The sequence below is a fragment of the Macrobrachium rosenbergii genome, chromosome 21, assembly GCF_040412425.1.
Source record: "Macrobrachium rosenbergii isolate ZJJX-2024 chromosome 21, ASM4041242v1, whole genome shotgun sequence".
NCBI classification, from domain to species: domain Eukaryota; kingdom Metazoa; phylum Arthropoda; class Malacostraca; order Decapoda; family Palaemonidae; genus Macrobrachium; species Macrobrachium rosenbergii.
In genome coordinates, this window is record NC_089761.1 from 22,291,092 (window position 1) to 22,313,143 (window position 22,052).

The window sequence follows — 22,052 nt, forward strand, 5'->3', positions numbered from 1 at the left end:
AGATGACAATTGAAGATCAATTTCAGGGCGAGGGATAACCAAAGAATATTCACAATAGTTTATTCTGACGCTTCAGCGCTTCCCTTTTAAAAATAAAACTGAAAATTAATAAAATCGAGTTTTCTGTACAGCGTATAATCAAGGCCACCGAAAATAGGTCTATCAATCGGTGGTCTCGGTATAATGCTGTATGAGCCGTTGCCCAAGAAACTTTCAGCCACGACCCGGTGGTGGCCTGTCCTATAGCATTGCCAGACGCACGATCACGGCTAACTTTAACCTTAAATAAAATAAAAAAACCACTGAGGCTAGAGGGCTGCAATTTGGTATGTTTGATGTTTGGAGGGTGGATGATCAACATCTAGCCTCAGTAGTTTTTACGATCTGAGGGCGGGCAGAAAAAGTGCGGGCGGACAGACAAAGCCGGCACAATAGTTTTCTTTTACAGAAAACTAAAAATCACAAGAACAACACAAATGAAATGTATGAAAAAAATATGTGTATGTATTGTATATATATATATATATATATATATATATATATATATATATACATACATATATTAAAAATGGCAAGAAACATGTTTACATCACCTATAATAGAAATGAACTGCCAACAAGGTTTAAGGATGGAATTCTTCAGTCTAATTAATATAGATTCTGAAACCCCTAGTTCTTGTTAATACCCGCACGTCGAAATTATTTTAAAATCCTCTCTGTTTACAGTTACATTACAAGTATTGATATAATGATCCCTTACTGCTGACTGCAGAGGTCATGGCAGTAGCACAGCTGTTCATGAACTGGTAGCCCTGTGTTGGTTGATTTGAAAATATATATAGAATTTAGGCCAAAGGCCAAGCACTGGGACCAATAAGGTCATTCAGCGCTGAAAGGGAAATTGAGAGTAGAAAGGTGTAACAGGAGGAAAACCTCGCAGTTGCACGATGAAACAACTGTCAGGAGAGGATAGATAGCATGATGGAAAAGAGAGAATATGAATGGAGGTACAGTAAAAGGAATGAAAAGGGTTGCAGCTAGAGTCCGAAGGGACGCTGCAAAGAACCTTAAGTAATGCCTACAGCGCGCCGCGTGAGGTGCACTGACGGCACTATCCACATACGGGGGACTATTGATTTGAAAAGAAAGATTCTTAATAACAGAACCTGTATACATTCTAAAACAATCGACGAACTCAGGTCACGCGATTGTAATGCACTAAATGTGAATAGAGAGGATGCGAAAATATTTTCAGAATCCAGGAATGAATAAAAAATCAGGATTCAGAACTACGCCAAATAGATTAAAGGCAGCATCCTTAGACCATAATAGCATTTCGTTTCCACTCTACATAACGTAAAATGTTTTTCTTGCCATTTTCAGATTTTAATTGTATTTTTTCTTTTGATTTCATGTCACTGCCCACTTTTGTACTCATTGTCAGATTTATTTTTAAAATGGAATCAGAAGAGTGCCGAAACGTCAGATTAAAAGGTAAGAAATATGCTCTGTTTGTTCTTCGCTTTGAAAATGATCTGCTTACTGAGATCACCCAAATCTACCCCAGTTACAACTATAGCATCTCGATGTTGGTCACTATACTTTTCTCGGCACTAAAGAGTGGAATGTACTCACAATTCCTAAGAATAGACAACTCGACCAGCAGGCGGATTAGGTTTAGCGACATCAGGCTTTAAACAGTGAAATCTCTCTCTCTCTCTCTCTCTTGCTACTAAATCATTACCAATACGAATAATATGGCGTAATATGTTATATGTACTAACCAGATAGTTTTAAACAATACAAATATTCAGCAGAGTTAAAAAAAAAGTCTCTTTAATTCAATACAGAGCAATAAATGGAGCACTTTGCGAGCAACTCCGTGCAACGTTTCCCTTATATTAAAAGGTACCAACATATCACATTTTGGATGACGGACACGCACTTTACATGAGCTCTGTAGTTGTTAGCAAGACATGAGCCTAAGCCCTATATATCAAAATAATGAAATACATCCACGTAGAAAATTCAAGTCGAGGGGTGAGAGATGGAGGAAATGTGAAAAGGGATATGAGGGTGTTAAAAAAAGATAAATTACAGTAATGCCGATATTCGAACATAAATATATTTGTAATGTGGGAAATACTTTTAATTGATCTAATGACTGGTGGTAAGTGGCTAGGCTGTAAAGAGGAGCAATACAATTTTCACCAAATCTATTCTGAACAGATTCTTTTGCACAGAAAATAGTTTCCTTCCGTCCATTAAAGCGATTCTTTTATATTGTTTTACCAGTGGGTGAAACACGTGACGATTATGACTTCAAACGGAAAGACTTTACAAACAGGTTTTTCTTAACATTTCAATCTCTTCGAATCACCTAAAGGCCAAACAGAAATTATAATAGTTTCTGTTGAACAGAAGCTATAAATGTGACAGCAACCTCTGGTGATATGGGTTACAAATTGATGCTGAATACTTGTGCGTGTGTGTGTGTGTGTGTATATTGTGTGCGTGAGAGGGCATACATCCGCGAACTTATGGATAGTTATTATAAAGTAAAAAAAACTAACACCAGCTAGCATTTACATGAAAAAACATGGCAACTCTCCTTTGCCAAAGCGTTGCCAATCCATAGAAAACCACTAAAAAATTAACAATTTCGTCAACGCGTTTTATGTAAATCGCACAATCTAATTTCCAATCAACTCAGTGCATCGGGCCTTTTAAAATATGTATATCGAAATGAACTATTCAGGCGATTTATATTCGACGATAATCTAAAACTGACGTGGCTGCTTCAATTAAACAACGCAGGTTTATTCCACTCGTTCCTCCATTTTTTGAAAGTGGGTCCTTTTTTGTTTAATTCTTTTTAATGTTTACTGTTTGTGAATGAGGGATTGAATTGGATGTTATGTTTTGACAACACACATCATTAGGTTGCTTTTGATTTATTATGCTTGTTAAAATCAATTAGAAGTGCATTTCAAATGCATTGAAGTATGTGATATTACCGTACTTTAAAATATTGTGGAAAACATGAAAATCATGAGATAAAATCGTAGTTTCATCTCAAAATGGGTATTCCACAACTTAGTAATTGTTGAGAAACTGAAAAACAAAGCTTGAATTACATAAACTTAAAAAAAAATCAATTTTTATACAAAAACTTACACGCAAAGCTTGAATCTTATACAGAAACTTAAAAACAAAGCCTGAATCTTATAGAGAAACTTAAAAACAAAGCTTGAATTTTATAAACTAAAAAAGAAAGCTTGAATTTTATACTTTTAAACAAAGCTTGAATTTCATAGAGAAACTTAAAAACAAAGCCTGAATCTTATAGAGAAATTTAAAAACAAAGCTTGAATTATATAGAGAAACTTAAAAACAAAGCTTGAATGTCATAAAGAAATTTAAAAAACAAAGCTTGAATTCACTGCACAAGCGTAATTTTGACAGCAAACAAAAGTTTTTTTCTGTCTCTACAGTCAATAAGTTACGGAACACCCAGCTTGAAAAAGACTGCTGTTCCATCGGAGCGTTTTCGTGTTCCCCATTATATTTTCAACAGCGCTAAAATCAGTTCTCCATTACGTTTGAAAAATACCTCTAACTGATTTTCATCAACGGCAACCAAACGAGTGAGTGCTTACTATAATTCCCATTCAGTTACTTATTTTCTGAACACCTTTGCAAGTCAGGACTCATGTTGTAAAAGCGATGACCGACATTTTATTTGCCCTCAGCTATGGGAAACTTACAGGATATAATCTTCAGCTTTTGCTCGAACAAATAACATGAATGGTTTGCATTGAACTGAACTGAATATAGAATTTAGGCCAAAGGCCAAGCACTGGGACCTATTAGGTCATTCAGCGCTGAAACGGAAATTAACAGTAAAAGGTTTGAAAGGTGTCACAGGAGGAAAACCTCAGAGTTGCACTATGAATCAATTGTTAGGAGAGGGTGGAAAGTAAGATGGAAGAGAGAGAATATGAAAGGAGGTACTGTAAAAGGAACGAAAAGGATTGCAGCTAAGGGCCGAAGGGACGCTGCAAAGAACCTTGAGAAATGCCTACAATGGACCACATGAGCTGCACTGACGGCACTAACCCCCCTACGGGGATCAATGGTTTGAGCAGGAATGCTGATGAGTCAGTGCGTGAAAGCTTGAACTGCATTTTTCTGATTACTGTTGATTGACATTTCAAAATAGACATTAAATATTTGATTCCCGTTTAAAACATTCAAATCCTTTTCACGACTTCCTGCTGAGCCGTTCAAACTCCAGAATGACCACCGAAATATATATTTCTCCAGTTCTGATTTCCGTTGACTGGCATTTCAAAACAGATATCAAATATTTGGTTCCCGTTTAAAACATTAAAATTCCTTTCGTGACTTTCTACTGAGGCGTTCAGACCCCAAAATGACCACCAAAGTATATATTTTTCTAGTTCTGATCAATCTGGCGTCACGGACCGCCCACTTAGCACACAATTACAAATGATTACTGAGCTGGGCAGCCAGAGATCAAAAGTCAGTTATTGACACAAAGTCACTGAAGCGCGATCATCAAGGAACGGACTACGTGGCTATTGTGTGACGGAGGACCAAAAGGCGTCCAACAACATCTCGCTTGTTAAGGGGTTGTTGTTGTTATTGTTGTTGTTGGTGTGCTGTGCTGTTGACCTTTCGCCGTTGATCTTTTGTATTTACTGTGGAGCTGCGAAAGACAACAACTGGTCTCATGGTACAGTCTCTCTCTCTCTCTCTCTCTCTCTCTCTCTCTCTCTCTCTCTCTCTCCCCTCCGGATGTATATATACATATGTATATATACATATACATACCTACATACATATATACACACTATATAAATGTGAGGATGGGTCCATTCCAGCTCTAATAAATATATCTGAAAACGACAGGTATATGTATGTACAAGAGGTAATAGACTTTTATCCTCCTCGTGGTCAGGTCGGCAACGTGACCTCCTTGTGATTATGGTGACGTGGGTTCGTTTCCCGCGATCGGACATCACAGTCTCTTCAATTTCTTGCGCTTGGATCTTACGGCTTTGTAGTAACAAGCATATCCAAAAAAGCGCGAAGAATTTGAGAAATTAAGAGGGCATCGTGGCTATTACTATTACATATGTATCTGGTAAAAGTGACCAGTAGATTCTACACTATATATATATATATATATATATATATATATATATATATATATATATATATATATATATATATATATATATTTGACTCACATCAGGATCAAACCCATGTCTGTCATTTGTAATTTATTTCTGTTCCACACGTAATTGAGTGCTCATATTTCTAATATATATATATATATATATATATATATATATATATATATATATATATATATATATATATATATATATATATATATATACATGATGGATTAACGTGGAAAGCCTGCTTAATCAAAATAACACTCACACGCGCACACACACAAATAGAAAACATGCAGAATTAACCAAAACCATGAGAGTTTTGACACATGGTAAATTGAAATATTATTTTCTAGGCTATTCCGATAAAAGTAGAAATCGTGGTATACTGTACATGAACCCATTACAGTTTACTGCACTAGTGTTCTAATTCCCCTTTCGCACCTGGCTTTACTAAGACGATTAAATACAGGAGGTGAGAAATTCTTTCATAAATCAAATGACTGAAGGTTATTAAGACCTAACACTTATTCAGTGTACAGTGGTAGTTCAAATTTTCTGTCTAGGCCTAAGAGACAATTTCTAGATGGGTACACGATTCCTCTTTCGATCTATCCACATCATGTTCACGAACGAAGCTTCAGAATTACAAAACCTTAATCAAAGTGATCCCACCACAACCACTGACTGATATGATCTGGAATGAGGACGAATCAGGTGAAGAGCCTGACAGGAGAAGCCAACACCCGTGAAATAAGTAATTGGAAAGAGACGGCTGATCACAACCCATTCTTCACGGGCGAGCCTTGCCGCCATTTGTAGCCTCGGCGGGGGAGGAAAGCCATTAAGCCTTCTCTCCCAATTACCAGGATCCTTTTGGAATCCTTTTATCTCGTTTCCCACAGGGAGGAGGAAAGCCCGCTGGACCGGAGGACATCGATTCCTATCGGAATACATTTCGCAAGGGCCAGGCGGAGATACGAAGCCCATAAAATAGGAGGAGCGCGCGAAAACACTTCTTCCTCCTCCTCCTCCTCCCCCTCCTTCGCGGGACTACTGTAGGGGAAGGAGGAAGTCGACGCGGGCGAGCCGTTGCATCTGGCGTTCCTCGATTGATGGCCAGGAATCGCGGAATAAAAATGACTGTCCATCGGAGGGAAGGAATTGCGGCGATCTTCCGGAGAAATGGCCTTTCTTCGCAGCAAAACTATAATGTCCATCAAGCGAAAACGTTGTTCTGCATATCAATGCGTTGTTTCGTGAGGATCTATTCTGGTTTTGGCGGTTGTTCTGACTTACGTAACCACTTTGGGTGAAGTGGAGAGCATGGTCTAAGAAAGACCATGGTCTAGGAGATGCATGTATTCCCTAGACCTTTGTTCTGGATGTTACTTATACCTCCGGTTGTTATATGGTAAGGTGTCGAGGTGATTTTCTAAAGTAAATATTATTACGCAACTCATATTTGGTTCCGCGTTGGTAAACTACGCTACCTTGAACAAATTTTTCCTTGAAAACTCGTAACAATAATAACTTTCGAATTTCGAGAATGAGTCATTAATCTCATTTACTTTATGACATTACTTAATTTTCGAGTAGTAACTTCAATCATACAAGTCTCTGTAAAGAAAAAATGACTACAGTTAACGACCTGCATTACACACATACGTACACATACACATACGCATGCGCACTCGCACGCGCACACACACACGCACACGCACACACACACACACACACACACATATATATATATATATATATATATATATATATATATATATATATATATATATATATATATATATATATAATATATGAAATATAAAGGAGCCATAGAAACATAAAATGTGGAAAATAAAGGCTATATTTCAGAGACCAAACTGTCTTTCTCCTCAGGAGAGAGACAGTTTGGTCTCTGAAATATAGCGTTTATTTTCCACATTTTGTCGTTTCTATGGGGTCCCTTATATTTGATGGAATTGTTTTAACAGAAAATATTTCACAGTCATACATACATATATACACACATATATATATGTGTGTGTGTGTATAACAAATATCTAAGTAAATATAAAACAGGATATAAAACTAAATATAAAAACGATTCACATAAAATGTGGAACAATCACTCAAAATCAGATAAGAGAATATTGTTGCTCTGAAACGAAAACAACTTCAGCCAAATGAGCATTGCTAATTGCAAAAAGCGTAAACAATCCACTACGAATAAACGTAAAAACACATTCCATTCGAGAAAGAGAATAAAAACTTGATCTTCACTGAAACGAAGCAGCAGAGATAAATGCGAAAAGATATTGTAATTCTCATAAACTGGCTTACTCCGTTTCATGCAATAAGTTCTTCAACATACTGAAGTGCACGCAAAGGGAGAGGGAGAGAGAGAGAAAATATTGTGATATGAAAGAAAAAAGAAAGATATGAAAATACGATGTAGGAAGAAACATCTGACGAGAGGAGAGAGAGAGAGAGAGAGAGAGAGAGAGAGAGAGAGAGAGACCTTACCTTACAGACCTTACAGTTCGTTCGGGTTGCCCGAGGTCCCTCAGTGTGAGAGAAAGAGGGAGAGAGAATGATGCTATGAAAGAAATAAGGAACATTTCAGCATTTGTTGAGTTTTTGTTGCGAGAGAGAGAGAGAGAGAGAGAGAGAGAGAGAGAGAGAGAGAGAGAGAGAGAGAGAAAATTGCTGCTATATAAGAAAAATAAAGACATTATGAAGAAAGAAGAAACATTGAGAGAGAGAGAGAGAGAGAGAGAGAGAGAGAGAGAGAAAATTGCTGCTATATAAGAAAAATAAAGACATTATGAAGAAAGAAGAAACATTGAGAGAGAGAGAGAGAGAGAGAGAGAGAGCGGAAATATTGCTACAAGAAAAATGAGAGAAATGATGTTGAAAGAAAAATGATGCCGAGAGAGAGAGAGAGAGAGAGAGAGAGAGAGAGACAGAGAGAGAGAGAGGGAGGAAGGCCGTCACATTACCATGACATGAACATATTATTGGTCTTTAACATAAAGAAGTACCTATCCACGCTGGAGAAATACGATCGCGTTCGAGAAGGAAGACAATATCCATCTGGTAAGAGAGAGAGAGAGAGAGAGAGAGAGAGAGAGAGAGAGAGAGAGAGAGAGAGAGAAAAGGTGTTAATATTTGGAAAGAAACAAGCAAATTCTGAAATGGTATATTTTCTTCTGGGAACTAATCGCAAATTTAGTCAAATGCGTATCACTGGATGCAATTAGTTAACAAAGAATTATTATTTTTTCATATACATAATTATGATTGTTAGGTCACGAATAGATTCTGAAATGTAACCATAAAAAAGTATACCTTAGTTTAACCAGACCACTGAGCTGATTAACAGCTCTCCTACTGCTGGCCTGAAGGATTAGACTTATTTTACGTGGCTAAGAACCAGTCGGTTACCTAGCTACGGGACCTAGAGCTTATTGTGGAATCCGAACCACATTATACCGAGAAATGAATTTCTATCACCAGAAATAAATTCCTCTAATTCTTCATTGGCCGCCCAGAGACTCGAACTCGGGCCTAGCAGAGTGCTAGCCGAGAACTCTACCGACTTGTCCAACGAGGAACTAATGTAGTCATAAATAAGTACTTTATCTATACATGCATTTACAAACGTATGCTTATATAAATTCGTATACACACATGGGCACAAAGTATAATCACATACATCATACGTACAAACTTTCAGTTTGTGCAGTTGTTCAAATTCCCCCGCGGGTTGGAACGGGTTCCTTCATTTATTTCCCCAACTGGATTCAAGGTTTGCAGCCATAAGCGTTAAAAAAAAGTGAAGACATCGAAAAGTGAAAAGACGTCATTATATATATATATATATATATATATATATATATATATATATATATATATATATATATATATATATATATATAATTACAGAGGTGTATACATACTTATGTATGTACAGAATCTGACAGATACAAAACGGAGTGCGTGTGTGAAGGATGTATAATGTAGAAGAGTTTTCACCGAAGCAATTGAAAGTTACTGAGATGAACGTGACAAGTGTTAGAATATGTAGATGAAAGAAGAACTGGTTCGGTTAAAACGCTGTCCACAGACAAGGGCGTGTTGTGGCTACTTAGCTACTGAACAGTTTTATGCATGAAGTGCTTTGAGTTGTGAAAACTTTCATTTTGCCTTGGCTGATGTTTGCATTCGACTGTATCTCTGCGATGGTGAAGTCAAGCTCCTGATAATAGTACAAAGTTTTAAAGTGATTGTAAAAAGAATAATTCGAAAGAGAATATCAGGAGTTAGGATGTGAAGGTAAACGGAAGCTGGAAGAATGGGAGGTGATGCAACGAATGATAGATAGTAGGTTGAATGATGGGGATCAATGAAATAGCAAATCAAGACACGCTGCAGACTGGGAGAAAAGAGTGAGCCCCTACGGGCGAAAAAATGGGAATATTTGAAGGAACAGTAAACCAGCTCTCCTTTATAGCAGTCAAGTGTGGATGATAGATCTGTATGAATAGAAAAAATTACTAGAAGCCGTTTAGACAGTTTGCTTAGTATGTGTGAGGTACGGAAAGGTGTAATGAAGAGAATATATACAATGAATTTAGATTAGCTAGGCAAAAAGATAGAGCAACATTCTGAGGCGGGTTGGTCACGTAGAGAGATCGGAGAACTACAAGTTAGGAAAAAGGGGTGTATAATAAGGAATTTTACCTCGCGAAGAGGGAGGTGATTGGAGTAATGCAAGTTTGTGAAGATATATGAAGTAAGCGAAGCAGTGAAAGTTTCCTGCAAGTTTCATTACTGACAGACAAATCTTTCAACATGACAAGTTGACTTTGATGATGCAGTGTTCTTCCAATCATTATGGTCAATTGCAATGAATTGACCGCTAACATATGGCGATGTTTTCTAATCTATAACAGGTCACATTACCTGAAAAACTCGTGTTCTTGGAGTATACGGGCAGAAACGTATGAAATTACCGGAATCCCAGTCCAATCTTCCCACAAGACAGACATCAATACATAAATTACCATGAAGTTTCTCCTTTTTAAAACTAAGCGTAATCATGGGGTTCTTCTTCGCTTTCCGTCTTACCATTCAAAATAATTATATAGATAGATTAAAGTAAATCTCCTTGCAACAGAAATGGACACGCCAATATACGAGAAAGAAAAATCAGCCGTGTTCATTCGAGTGTGTAATGGTGCATGCATGCATATGTGCGCATGGGAATATGTGGACATTACATATGGATGTTTGTCATGCATCTGAAATCAGACTCGCGCATATGATGCGAGGCAAGTAGGTCAGAGCGAAGATAACAAATCAAAGAACGTATGGAGGGAACAGATTGAAAAAGTGATAATTGAGGGAAGTAGGGAAAGGGGAGAGGCCAAGGGGAAACCTGATTACATACATACATACATGGACTCAGAGAGAGAGAGAGAGAGAGAGAGAGAGAGAGAGAGAGAGAGGATGATGAAAGGTGCATACTTTAGGGGAGAGGGAACGCTGAGATATTGCTTTAAGGAAAGAGGGAGCTTGCCAGCTATTAAGGGCGGAGAATTGATGTGAGTGCGTGCGTGCGTGTGAATGGTCCTCCATATTCCTACACACACACACATATATGTGTGTGTGTGCGTGTGTATACTTGTGTGTGTGTTAACTCAAACTTTAACCCTTTTTCCCTACCAGAGTCTTAATATTAAGGAAGAGTGAGGGTGCTTGCAACACAGATGTAATAGTGCCGAGTGTGTGTGGGGGGTAGATCCCCTATAGAGCCGCTTCTACGACTGTGCCAAGATAGTTCATCTGATAGTTAATTTTAGCTGGTCCGCTGGTATAGTGGTTAGTGTTGTGGCACCCCACTCAGATGTAGCGGGTTTGCGTCTCCCCCAGGGCGATGAAAAACCACTGGCTCTGTATTATGATCAGTCACTGCTGCAGTGTAGGGTCTGCGGTGGGAGACTGAAACCAAAATTCTTTGGAAGCTTGAATTTCAAGTCAGTGGCCCCTTGTTGTGCTTGTTCCATGTGAATAGGTTTCATCTACTGAAATAATAATAATAATAATAATCTATGATAATAATATCCTCCCCCGGATGACAGTAGGGGAGATGTGACACAGCCACCCACCCCCTGCAAACCGGTTTGTCCACCCCGGGTGGGGGAGGGGTAGGAAGGGGAACCGGAGGGCAGGGGAGACATCCACCGTCTTCCTGCAAACCTGTTTGTCAGCCCCGGGAGGGGGCAGGCTAGGCAGAGAGTCGGAAGGGTAAGGGAGAGAGCAGCGCCAAGTTTCAGCGAGCACAGCGCCCTCCAAACAAGCTCGTAATAATAATAATAATAATAATAATAATAATAATAATAATAATAATAATAATAATAATAATAATAATAATAATAATAATAATAATCTGAAGCCAAGAATCAATTTCCCAGTATTTCACACACACACACCAACAGGCAATGATCTACTCAAGTTAGATTAATGAAGCGTTTCCATTACTACAGCGTCAATTTGTGTTCATCAAGGACTTTTCCCCTGGTCTGTTAAATTAGGGAGCGTTCTCTATATAATTAATGAGAAGTTATCTATGCTGGTGGGGGAGTCCCGGGCTCGCTCTTGCTACCAAGAAAAAAAAGGGAAGGAAAAGGAGAGAGAAAGAAAGTAAAGTAACCCTTTCCTCTGTATCGAAATATTTTATACTTTATAATAAAACTCAAATTTAATGCTATTATCATGTTATTATTAATGTAACATTATATATAATATCAAAAAGTTTATCTCGCCTCCATGTAAGATTCAAATCTGTATGTGCAATGGTTAAGTCACTAAAATTAAGCCGGACAGACTCGATTTCAACAGCCAACTTTGACCTAATGTCTGATTTTGAGATTAAAGATTCCACTGTTTGCATTAGTACAAATTTACTTCAATCATTTAGTATCTTCTTTCATTTGAAAGAAATTAAACAAAAATACGGAAAGAACAAGAAAAATATTTATGACACAGCACATGGAATAAAAAGAAAAAAAAAAAGGGACAATTATTTTGGTGAAACAAATGAAGCACATAAGGTATAACAATAAACTAGAAAACAGGAAGAAGGTGATATTTACGATAAAACAAATAAAAAACACCGAAGAGGGGAAAAAAAGACAATATCTATGACAACGACATAAAAGGTAAAGAGCAAGAAATAATTTTAATGAAACAAATGACCCAAACACGAAGGTTCTAAGGAGAGAGAGAGAGAGAGAGAGAGAGAGAGAGAGAGAGAGACAAAAGGCAGGGAAATGAGGGGAAAGCTGTGAGAGTGAAGAGAAGAGGGGAAGAAGGGACGTCACCCCAGGGAAGCCCTTAATGTATACATTTACAAAAATGGGGAGGTATGTGATGGTCTAAGGACATAATTAAACTTAATGAATTGAGGTTAGGAAAGCGACGACACACTCAAGTATTCAGAGAGAGAGAAAGAGAGAGAGAGAGAGAGAGAGAGAGAGAGAGAGAGAGAGAGAGAGAGAAATGTTTTATGAGCATGTATCTAATTAGTGGAAAGAATGTCTTTCTTTTGTTAGAAAAAAAATTTATATGACTAAGTTTGCGTCAAATGGGTCTGTACATCTGCATTTATGGTTTTTTTTTTTTGTGAAAAAAAAAAAATCCTGTCTTTAAAGCAATTAAAGTTTATTCACTACACACGCGACAAGTTCCTGACACGTCTTACCTATTTTCCCTTTCAAAAATACTCTATTAAAGAACAACTTCTGATAGAGAATAAACTACCTTAGACTTTCACATGAATGCATGAAGTTTGGAAAGGAAAGGCTGGCGAATAATGAAACAAAACTTCGACTCGCTTGAACACCGAATAATAACAGCTGCCTTATATGAGAACACAGCTGCAGAAGATGGAAACAGCACCGAAAGAACGTAGGATAAATGCAAGTTATCTAATGCCAAAATATATATCTATAATAATTATATTGTTCTGAAAGCTGGTCTTTGACATGCACGAATTGGCTAAACGAAAATCGAAAGATTCACGCACGTGCGACCAAGTTTTCAATAACAACCAGTACAAGCAAGAACGCATGCCTCAATTCTTAAGGAATGTGGTCTGGTCTACATCGATAGATAGATAGAATATACAATGTAGGCCAAAGGCCAAGCGCTGGAACCTATAAGGTCGTTCAGCGCTGCAAGGAAAATTGAGAGTAAGAGGTTTAAAAGGTGTAACAGGAGGAAAACCTCGCAGGCGCACTATTATACATTGTTAGAAAAGGGTGGAATGTAAGATGGAAGAAAGAATATGAATGGAGGTACAGTAAAAGGAATGAAAGGGGTTGCAGTTAGAAGGGCAGCTGCAAAGAACCTTAAGTAATGCCTACAGTGTACCGCGTGAGGTGCTCTGATGGCACTAACCCCCAACAAAATTCTGCCACATAAATACGGACGGTGAAAAGTCACAGAAGTGCATTATTATTATTATTTATTATTATTATTATTATTATTATTATTAAAGTAGTTTAACCAGACCACTGAGCTGACTCTCAGCTCTCACAGAGCTGGCCATAAACAGAAGTGCATAGGGAACATAAATCACTATTAAACAGTAGTATTCCGTGACTCCATAATGTCAGTCCGTCTTAGTCATTTGCGTAACGAAGCAGATGCCTTCTACAGATTTTCACCCGTTTACGATCTACTTAAAATTTTACATTAAAAAAATAAAACTTAAAGTTTATGCTAAAAAAAAATAAAACTTAAAGTTTATGCTTAAAAAAAATAAAACTTAAAGTTTATGCTTAAGAAAAATAAAAGAGAAATATGGAAACTTAAAACAACAGAAATCTGACCTAAGCTATCAGAAATCTTACCTAGGTTATTTGTTGCCCGGTAACATTAGTTTTTCTTTTATTTTTTTATTTTCTTTATTTTTTATTTATTTATTTATTTATTATTTTTTTTTTTATATTTCTTGACATGACCTTGGACGTTCTTGTGCATGTGTCATGTTTCATTTATGACATAATTAAGAAAATACAGTTTCTTAGTAAATCTAGGACTGTTTCATATATATCTCTGTTGCACATGAAAGGAATGCTATTGTGAAATCTCCGTTTGGTCAACCCAGACGCAGACGTCATCAATAAGTACCTGTGTAGTGCTTTAAGACAGTGTGTCATCATACATTCGCATGCGTTTGCATAGTTTGCATAGACTCAGCGTTCTCTTTCTGATCAGGGTTGAAGGCAAAGTCACGTAGCCGTGGGAAGTCCTTGGAAACGAGGTCATATGTTTGTTCGTGTGTGTGAATCTTAGTCTTGCTATGTAAAAGTGTGAAAGCTTAGATATTAGATCGACATGGGAGATCATCCTGTGCAGACCATTTGTATTCTTTTTGTATAGTCTTTATACTAAATACAAGAAAAACCACTATGGAGTTTGTCTGAAATCCTGCAGAACATTGGTCAGCCATGGAGAAAATGAAGATGTCACAACCAAACTCTGACTGAGTTCCAAACACAGTCCTTATAACCAAACACAGAGGGAATTTCTGATGAAACACCTTCTTATAACACATGCTCTCCATTTAATTCTCTCCCCACGTTCGGACACCCTGTGGTGTCCTCCAGATTAATGTAGACATAAGGATGAGTCCGCTCCTTATTCTTTCTTCTCGGTGAATTGCAGTTTTTTTTCAGAAACTGGTTACTTTCACATCAAATTCGCTTTATATATCGGCCACCACTTACACTCTCTACTTCCCTCTTTTTTTTTTATAAATGTTTCCAGCTTTCGTTTATGAAAAAGCACGCCATTCGTCACGCTTTGCTTGCCTTTATGCTTTCAAATATCTTGTTAACAAATGCTTTGTCCTAATCGTTGCAAAATGCGTACCAGTTCCCCTATAAACACTCCATTTCGTCACATGAAAATACTTTCCGTTTTGTCTCATGAAAATAATCCCTATTTTGTGGCCTGAAAATACTCCCTATTTTTCTCCGAAAATACTTCTACTTTGTCTCATGAAAATAATCCCTATTTTGTGGCCTGAAAATATTCCCTTTTTCTCCGAAAATACTTCTACTTTGTCTCATGGAAATACTCCCAGTTTCGTTTCACAAAAATAACCCCCTTGTTTTCTCACAAGAAAATACTCTCCGTTTCGTTTCATGAAAATACTCCCTATTTTGCCCCACGAAAATACTCCTCTTTTCGTTTCATGAAAATACTCCCTATTTTGTCCCACGAAAATACTCCTCTTTTCGTTTCATGAAAATACTCCCTGTTTTCTCCCAAGAAAATACCCCCTGCTTTCTCCCAAGAAAATACTCCTATTTTCGTTTCATGAAAATACTCCCTGTTTTCTCCCAAGAAAATACTCCTATTTTCGTTTCATGAAAACACTCCCTGCTTTCTCCGAAGAAAATACTCTGCATTTCGTTTCACGAAAATACCCCCATTTCTGTTCCATGAAAATACCCACCATTTTGTCCAACGAAAATATTCCCCATTCCGTTTCATGAAAATACTCCCTACTTTGTCCCATGAAGATACTGTCTGCCTTGTTCCATGAAAATTCTTTTGTTTTGTCACATGAAGACGGTTCCCTATTTCGTTTCATGAACATAGCCCAATTCTGCTCCATGAAAATAACCCTCAATTGTCCCCTGAAAATATTCCCCATTCCGTCACAACTTATCAGGTCGCTGGTATCCACATCTCTATCTCTGTCTGCTATTCATTCATATTCACGACCAAGACCTTCGGAGAGGAAAGACCTTATTTCCTCTTTGGCTGCTGTCTCCTCCTCCTCCTCCTCCTCTTCTACTTCTTCTTCTTCTTCTTCTTCTTCTTCTTCTCCATTTCCTATCAGGCGATTGCCCTCTTATTCCCCGGTTTCATGTCGCCTGTAAATGATTCCTTTTATCATGTTTCATTCTCACTGAAATGAGACCCGGATATTTACGTCGTGGTGGGATACTACTCAGCTCGCGTTGCGTTCCTCTTGCATATGACTGAAGTTTAAAAGCTCACTCTGTCTCTGTCTCTCTCTCCCCCACTCTCACACTCCCACGCACCCCCACCCACAAACACGCAAACAAACACACACATATATACATATATACATAGACACATACGAATTTTTGTTATTTATACACACAGGTCTTTTTTTATATTTACAAATATCGTTTAATATCGAATTCACACGCCTTGGGAATAACTCACCACCCAAAGATATATATATATATATATATATATATATATATATATATATATATATATATATATATATATATATATATATATATTCAGTATATTATATTTATATATATATGTACATATAAATATGTATATACTGTATATATATATATATATATATATACATACAGTATATACATATTTATATATATACACGTGTGTAATGTATAATATATACATATAAATCACGCACGCATAAAAGCATCCACAACATTCCAAAGCTTCATTTCCAACCTTGTCTAGAACACAGCCGCATCTCCCTTTCGGCACAACGCACGCAGAAGCCCAGGGTTCTTTAAATATTCGGCGATACTATCGTAACAGAACGCGCCAGTTTGCCTGCTTAATAAGGCCGCATCGGATGACGCCTGACATCCGACTCCAATTAGGCCCCATATAATGGTTTGTCGGGAAGGACATCTCTCGCACAGGGAGTTTGTTTAAAGCTCTAGCCGCGCGTTTCGCTTTAATTATTATCAGATTTTATTATTATTTTTATTATTATTATTACGTATAGTATTAGTATTATCTATAATGTTATTTTATTCGTTTGGAACTGAACAGAATCAATAGAGCGCTATGTTTGAATACTACTTGGATCCATATATATATATATATATATATATATATATATATATATATATATATATATATATATATATATCAAGAAAGTTACAACCACGAAAGGAAACTCAAATACTGGAATATATATATATATATATATATATATATATATATATATATATATATATATATATATATATACATATATATAAATATAATATATATATATATACATGCACAGTTATATATATAACATATATGCATATATACACACACACACATATATATACTTATAAATCGGTGTGAATACGTATATATACATTAAGAAAGTCAACAGTATGCCATGTTTAAATACAATATGGAATATACATTTACATAAACTGGTGTGTGTATGGCCTCGTGTACATTTATTTAACAGTCATGTTGTTAAATATACATTCTATATTTCAAGTGTGAAGATCAAAAATCGATGACGCCGACCGTGACAGGATTCGAACCTGCAATCTTCGGATCCGAAGTCCGACGCCTTATCCGTTAGGCCACACGGTCAGATACGAGCTCTGCGGTATATACACATGATAATGTGCTGACAGTTTTCTGCACAGGAACTCCTCCTTGAGTCACTTACTCAAGTGGGAATTTACCTGTTTTTTTCTTAACTGTGCAACCACACTTATTATGAGAGATGGCTATATATATATATATATATATATATATATATATATATATATATATATATATATATATATATATATATATATATATATATAAAATATATATATATATATATATATATATATATATATCTTTCCTGATAGATAGTTTTGCATATATATATATATATATATATATATATATATATATACCACTTTACCCATGAAACTATTATACCTTAAACTATGAGGGCCGAAGCAACCCTTAAAGACAGATTTCATCTTACCTTTAGAATAAAGAATTAGGGTGAGAAAGACCATAATGTCCCAGGCATCAAGAGAGGCAGAAGCTAATATCAGATCGGTTGTAATGCATATTCAACACTAAGAGAGGGTGGCTCCAGGCGAAATGCAATACAGAAGCCACTGTTGCATTCACGCTTTATCTGCGGTGTAGTGTGTGATATATATATATATATATATATATATATATATATATATATATATATATATATATATATTTACCATTAAGCCGTTTCCAATAATAGGGTTGACAGCATAGAAAATACAATACAGCATTCACTGCCAAATGCACATTTTAACTGCTGAATCAGGGAGGACCACCCGGTGCAGGAAACCCTCCAAAAGTCCGGCTCTTTTATATACCGCATCGCATAACGCAGACCGTGTGGCCTAACGGATAAGGCGTCGGACTTCGGATCCGAAGATTGCAGGTTCGAATCCTGTCACGGTCGAGTTCGTCTCTTTTATTCCGTCGCCTTTAAGCCGCTCTCCCTTGAAAGTGACGGCCCAGGATAAAAATAAACGGTATCAATGCAACAGTCTTCTATGTCAGCTGCCCCTTGTACCTTCTATCACCAGAGCAGCATTCCTAACCTACATGCACTACCCAACCCAGCTCAGTGTTGTACTCGGTCTTATTCTACTCGGATGCCAATAATAGCCTTTCATTTCCACCAGCTCTTGCACGCCATTCTACCGACACTTTATTGATCTTCTCGAAACTTCTGGCTCCATAAACGCATCGTCTTCCGTTTTCATCGCTTGAACGAATCACCTCGACAGACTCAGATAATCAGATCAATCCTTTCAACTATGATTACCCTTTTTACTACATTTTGATGCCTGCCTTTTTTTCATATTTTAGCTCTAGTTGTACTTTGCAAACAATATATATCTCGGCGGATTCTACACTATATCTCTCAACTTCGTTCAACACCGAAACTTTACTAAAAATAGCAAATTTTTAAAGTAATTTGTATTTTCCCTAACATACAAACCTGGAGGTCTTTACACGGAAGCTAAATCCTATGTGAAGACGAAGGTTTGTATGTGTGAAGGAACAAATAGCAAATTTTTAAAGTAATTTGTATTTTTCCTAACAAACAAACCTGAAGATCTTTACATAGGATTTAGCTTCTATGTAAAGACCGAAGGCTTCTATTTGCGCAGAAAAAAAAAAAATAAAATTGGAAGGACAGTGACAGCTAGGACCCACTACACGCATAACAACTGTAAATTCTGTGCATACTTCTCTTCCAAGCCTTTCACAGGAACTATTTTACCCTCTTAGCGTCCGTCACCTGTTATGTGACTCACCTCTTCTTACATTCTAATGTCGAAAGTTGCATTTAAACAGGCATATTTACACCAGTCAGTTACTTTTTTCTTTGATCACCAGTATAATCAATCATTTTGCCATTTTCCTGGTGTCCATTTACTTTCATTACCTCCCCCTTGAACCTCCCTTTACAAACACCTTTAAACTCTTTTGCCATACTTTGAAGGTTCACTTGACCATTAAGAACTTTCATCTGCAAACATCAACCAATCGACCCATATTAGTATCCGACAACTGCGACCTTATATCTTCTGTTCTTTTTCTGACATTTATAATTAATTCATTCACAAAAATATTAAATAGACTGTCACGCTAGCTTTACTTCTAAAAGGAACATTAATTTCATTATAAAAGCTCCAAAGTTCTCTCAACGACACAATACCCCCAACACTACATACCTTTATAAATTCCAAACTACATCCTTAATTTCTTGATATAGGTTCATATATTCATATATAGTACACGCCACCTTTTCGTTTTATTCTACACCTCTTCACACAAATATTCCTTGAAAAAGGCTTGAGCCTTGCATTTATTTTCTGGTCTAAAGTCACATTGCTCTTCTCTCAATCCTTTTGTTGCCTGTTTCATTTCTCAATCGAGATCCTCCTATACAACTCTCCAAGGAATACTTTTAATGGTGCTATTCTGTTATACCTTTTACTCTCACTTTCATCCTTCGTCTCATGAAGCAATCTGGAACTTTTCCCTCATCAAGACTACCTTACACACTCTGGTCAGTCACTCGATTACACTATCAAAACAATACCAGACAATCCATGCGTAATCCCTTTTATTCATAGAGATTTTACATTCTTCTAAGTTTTAAGTGCAATCACTGCATCCTCAACATTAACTTCCACATGCAGTATCAAATCTAAATTGAAGTCTCCCAGGGCCTTACTGCTATCTCTTCACTTCAATATATATATATATATATATATATATATATATATATATATATATATATATATATATATATATATATATATATATATAGATATATATTATATATATACACACATATATATATACAGTATATGTATATATATATATATATATATATATATATATATATATATATATATATATATATATATATATATATATATATATATATATATATTATATACACACAGACACACACGTTCAGTATCTCGTCTTTAACAGATGCACAGCTTAGAACAGCTAGCCCCCGGTCTTGGGAGTAACAGAGGGCCTTCCATTTCCTGGACGAACCGGAGCCGTCTTGGCGTTTCCGTTGCATTCAGGAGCAGGTCCAGATTAGCCCTAACAAAGACCGTTCATAGACACCGACTCCTTGACTCTGGACGTTCAAGTAGGCTTTAAACAGATTCTCTCTCTCTCTCTCTCTCTCTCTCTCTCTCTCTCTCTCTCTCTCTCTCTCTCTCTCATTGTTATGGATACCCTTTATTTTTCTCTATTCTGTCTGGGAATTATTTTCGACTGCCAATTGCCTCCCCTTCTCTTTTTATCTAGATTATACTCCTTACGCTCCATTGTCCACACCCTCCCCCTTTTCACAAAGCATCTTCAGTCCCATTATTTTTCCTTTTTACTCAAAACTTCATTTTCCTGTTTGCTCTTCCTCAGAGAGTATTCTTTGAGAGAGAGAGAGAGAGAGAGAGAGAGAGAGAGAGAGAGAGAGAGAGAGAGAGAGAGAGAGAGAGATTTTCAGAACACTTCACGGATATCAGTTCATAAAGGAGGGATCCAGCAGTCACGCCGTCCTCCCGAATCCTTTGATCCTTTGAAATATCCTATGGATTTCACCTCTTCCCCTCACAGCCGACTGACTGCCGCCTGCCAGACTATGAACTCCCAGGTGAGAAGCCTAATTTCTCTGTAATGAAAGGACAGGAAAGAACAAAAGCACAACGGAAATATGAAGGTGACAGCAAAGAGGTAGGAGCTATTAGGAAACAAAAGTTAGGCAAGTACGTTATTAAACAAATGGTTCTTCAGACAATGAGGCCCTGCCCCTCTCACTTATACTCACTCTCTCTCTCGTCCTACTTCTCTCTAAGTACACTTAACAGTGAGGGATCCGTCTCTGCAAAGCGGAGGAGATCCTGCTTTCCTTTCCTGGGGAGCTCGAGTCCCCTTTTCCTACCCTGAAGAATCGATCCCAAGGCTCCTGCCCCAGGGATTCCATCCCTCATATCCTTCTAAAGGGGGGGGGGACTCGTCACCCAAGGGGGTCACACACGTCCTCCATCCCTCATTTCCTTCTAAAGAGGGGGGGGGACTCGTCACCCAAGGGGGTCACACGTCCCCTCCCCCCACACACAAAAAAAAAAAAACTCCCCGGGAGCAAAGCTCCACCCGCCTATTGTCGGTCCTTACCTGGACACGGGGCCTGAAGCCGAAACAAATCTAAACGTCCACAAACTCCCCTTTCAACTTTTCCAGGACTTTCTTTTGCCAAACTTTCCCTTCTGTTTTATTGCTTTTCTCTCAGAAGCCTTCAAGGGAGGGTGAAGGGTTTTAATAGCTTTCTTTTTTCGGCAACCCGACTAAAACGCTGTGTTGATCTTCTAAAGAGACTGTTTTTGTTGCCATACATTATACATTATAGACGGTCAATAATATGAATTCGATATAGGACCATCCATCTTTTAGGGTACCCACATTTTACAGACATGTATATATATAT

The 22,052-nt window shown here is 37.2% G+C and overlaps 1 protein-coding gene and 2 non-coding genes across 3 annotated transcripts in view; 1 reads left to right on the forward strand and 2 right to left on the reverse strand.

Annotated features, from left to right (window-relative positions):
• Positions 1–22,052, reverse strand: part of LOC136849807 (zinc finger protein on ecdysone puffs-like) — a 520,057-nt gene that overhangs the window by 245,151 nt on the left and 252,854 nt on the right. The window lies entirely within an intron of this gene.
• TRNAR-UCG (transfer RNA arginine (anticodon UCG)) lies at positions 17,557–17,629 on the reverse strand. The gene has a single exon. It is a non-coding gene; the product is annotated as a tRNA-Arg (tRNA).
• Positions 18,416–18,488, forward strand: TRNAR-UCG (transfer RNA arginine (anticodon UCG)). The gene has a single exon. It is a non-coding gene; the product is annotated as a tRNA-Arg (tRNA).